This window comes from Bos indicus x Bos taurus, chromosome 5, assembly GCF_003369695.1.
Source record: "Bos indicus x Bos taurus breed Angus x Brahman F1 hybrid chromosome 5, Bos_hybrid_MaternalHap_v2.0, whole genome shotgun sequence".
In the NCBI taxonomy this organism is placed as follows: Eukaryota; Metazoa; Chordata; class Mammalia; order Artiodactyla; family Bovidae; genus Bos; species Bos indicus x Bos taurus.
In genome coordinates, this window is record NC_040080.1 from 103105305 (window position 1) to 103109196 (window position 3892).

Below are 3892 nucleotides of genomic sequence, written 5' to 3' on the forward strand. Positions count from 1 at the left end.
GCTGTGAAAAGAAGAGAAGCAAAAGTAAAGGAGAAAAGGAAAGATATATATATATCCATTTGAACGCAGAATTCCAAAGAATAGCAAAGAGAGACAAGAAAGCCTTCCTCAGTCATCAGTGCAAAGAAATAGAGGAAAACAATAGAATAGGAAAGACTAGAGATCTGTTCAAGAAAATTAGAGATACCAAGGGAACATTTCATGCAAAGATGGGCTCGGTAAAGGACAGAAATTGTATGGCCCTAACAGAAGCAGAAGATATTAAGAAGAGGTGGCAAGAATACACAGAAGAACTATACAAAAAAGACCTTCACAACCCAGATAATCACAATGGTGTGATCACTTACCTAGAGCCAGACATCCTGGAATGTGAAGTCAAGAGGGCCTTAGGAAGCATCACCAAAGAAAGCAAGTAGAGGTGATAGAATTCCAGTTGAGTTATTTCAAATCCTAAAAGATGATTCTGTTAAAGTGCTGCACTCAATATGCCAGCACTTTTGGAAAACTCAGCAGTGGCCACAGGACTGGAAAAGGTCAGTTTTCATTCCAATCTCAAAAAAAAGGCAATGCCAAAGAATGCTCAAACTACTGCACAATTGCACTCATTTTACATGCTATTAAAGTAATGCTCAAAGTTCTCCAAGCCAGGCTTCAACAGTACATGAACCATGAACTTCCAGATGTTCAAGCTGGATTTATAAAAGGGAGAGGAACCATAGATCAGATTGCCAACATCCACTGGATCATCAAAAAAGCAAGAGAGTTCCAGAAAAACTATTTCTGCTTTATTGACTATGCCAACACCTTTGATTGTGTGGATCACAACAAACTGTGGAAAAATCTTCAAGAGATAGGAATACCAGACCACCTGACCTGCCTCCCAAGAAATCCATGTGCAGGTCAGAAAGCAACAGTTAGAACGGGTCATGGAACAACAGACTGGTTCCAAATAGGAAAAGGAGTACATCAAGGCTGTATATTGTCACCCTGCTTATTTAACTTATATGCAGAGTACATCATGAGTCACTGGGCTGGATGAAGCACAAGCTGGAATCAAGATTTCCAGGAGTAATATCAATAACCTCAGTTATGCAGAAAGTGAAGAACTAAAGAGCCTTTTGATGAAAGTGAAAGAGGAGAGTGAAAAACTTGGCTTAAAGTGCAACATTCAGAAAACTGAGACCATGGCATCTGGTCCCATCACTTCACGGCAAATAGATGGGGAAATAGTGAAAGCAGTGGCTGACTTTATTTTTGGGGGGCTCCAAAATCACTGAAGATTGTGACTGCAGCCAGGAAATTAAAAAATGCTTATTGCTTGGAAGAAAAGCTATGACCAACCTAGAAAGCGTATTATTAAAAAGCTCCTGAGCTTGTCAGCGGTGGATTCTTTATGGCCTGAACCACCAGGAAATATTGCTTACCACCAATTAAGAACCTACTTAATGTCATACCTGGTGAATATGGTTTGCTTGATGAGTTATTTCATACAGAAGTCTTGTGAGACCACTGTTCAAACAAGGTGATGATTGTACAAAGAGTGGTATTGAATTCCAGACCTGGAAAAAATGGTCATCCGGTGGCAGAAAATTTCCAAGTAGAAGAAGTAAACTTACCAGATTGTGTCAATGAAAGACAAGTACAAGTCAGAACTCTTTATCTTTCCATGGATCCTTACATGCGTTGTAGAATGAATGAAGACACTGGCAGTGACTATATAACACCTTGGCAGCTGTCTCAGGTGGTTGATGCTGGAGGTGTTGGGATTATAGAAGAAAGAAAACACAAATTTTACAAAAGGCGATTTTGTGACTTCCTTCTATTGGCCCTGGCAAACCAAGGTTATTCTGGATGGAAATATCCTTGAAAAGGTAGACCCACAACTTGTGGATGGACACCTTTCATACTTTCTTGAAGCTATAGGGATGCCTGGTTTGACTTCCTTGATTGGGGTACAGGAAAAAAGTCATATAACTGCTGGATCTAATCAAACAATGGTTGTTAGTGGGGCTGCTGGTGCTTGTGGATCCTTGGCTGGGCAGATTGGCCGTTTGCTGGGCTGTTCCAAAGTCGTGGGAATTTGTGGAACACCTGAGAAGTGCCTCTTTTTGACCTCAGAATTGGGCTTCGATGCTGCAATTAATTATAAAGAGGGGAATGTTGCAGAACAACTCCATAAATTATGCCCAGCTGGAGTGGATGTTTACTTGAACAATGTTGGCGGTGACATCAATGATACAGTGATAAGTCAGATGAATCAGAACAGCCACATCATCCTCTGTGGTCAAATTTCTCAGTACAACAAAGATGTGCCTTATCCTCCTCCACTACACCCTGCTATAGAAGCAATCCAGAAAGAAAGAAACATCACAAGAGAAAGATTTCTGGTGTTAAATTATAAGGATAAATTTGAGTTTGGTATTCTCCAACTGAGTCAATGGTTTAAAGAAGGAAAGCTAAAGATCAAAGAGACTAGAATAAATGGATTGGAAAACATGGGAGCTGCATTCCAGTCCATGATGACAGGAGGTAACATCGGAAAGCAGATAGTTTGCATTTCAGGAGATACCTCTTTGTAATCTCAATAAACATCTTCATCAAGGAAATACATGGATTTCTTTCAATTCTGCTGAAAGATTTCAAGACACAGTAAAAATACCCTTAAGAGTATAGATCGCTTTGCTTTAAATGTGATAATAGGTGATATTTTCTTAATTGTACAACATAATTCCCTCCTATATCTTCAATATCATATATTTACTCTACATCCTATATGATTATTTACAATAATAGGTTGATGTCAACATGACCTATTTTTCCTTCTTTTGCTAAAACAAATATTACATGAAATTTATATCAGATATTCAGAAACTGTTGGAGATTTACGTAATTTTAATAGATCATACAAAATATTTTTAAATTAATAGTTTTTATAACTTTATAATGTTTGTTTAAAATAGAATGCTTGAAAAGACACTTACAAATATGTATTCAATTGGAAATGCTCTACATAATTCTTGAACCATAGCTTGATATAAGAATAAGTGGGATGGTGTTTCCATATTGTGTTGATGGAAAAGGGACTTAATGGCAGGGTGTGTGTGTGTGTGCGCAGGATTTGGGGAAATTCAGAGCTTGTGGAACAGTTTTTGGAGTAGAATAGAGGCTTTATGTAGGAAGTAGTGTAAGTTAAATAACTGAGACTGGTTAGGTTGATGGAGGGAGATACTACAGAAGATGATCTATTTGTGTTTTGCCAAGTAGTCCACAGTATAGCCTAAAAACCGAAATCTATATTGATAAAAGCCTATGTTTATTTTAGGTTAGTAGGTGCATACTATCAAATAGTTACAAAGATTTCAAGAGAAATAGGTATAGACATCACTTCAAGTTTTAGGTGATGAAAAAGATTTAAATACAGCTTCAAAAAATGACAGAACTGACTGAGGAAAAGTAACAAATGGTTGTAAACATGAATGTTCAGGACCTATTAATGTATCTCTATATAAGAGCATTTGTTTTATTCATTGTAATCAACCCTTTAATACAGTAAAATTGAGGATTTAAAAATAAATAAATAAATAAAAAAGCAGAGATAGTACTTTGCCAACAAAGATCCATCTAGTCAAAGCTATTTTTTTTCCAGTAGTAATGTATGGATGTGAGAGTTGGACTGTAAAAGATGCTGAGCACCAAAATATTGATGCTTTTTAACTGTGGTGTTCAATAAGACTCTTGAGAGTCCGTTGGACTGTAAGGAGATCCAACCAGTCCATCCTAAAGGAGATCAGTCCTGAATATTCATTGGAAGGACTGATGCTGAAGCTGAAACTCCATTACTTTGGCCACCTTATGTGAAGAACTGACTCATTTGAAAAGATCCTGATGCTGG

General features: G+C 37.5%; 1 pseudogene; it reads left to right on the forward strand.

Moving 5' to 3' along the window:
* The first annotated feature begins 1384 nt into the window (after nucleotides 1-1384).
* On the forward strand, nucleotides 1385-2601 carry LOC113893306 (annotated as a pseudogene).
* The last annotated feature ends 1291 nt before the right edge of the window (nucleotides 2602-3892 follow it).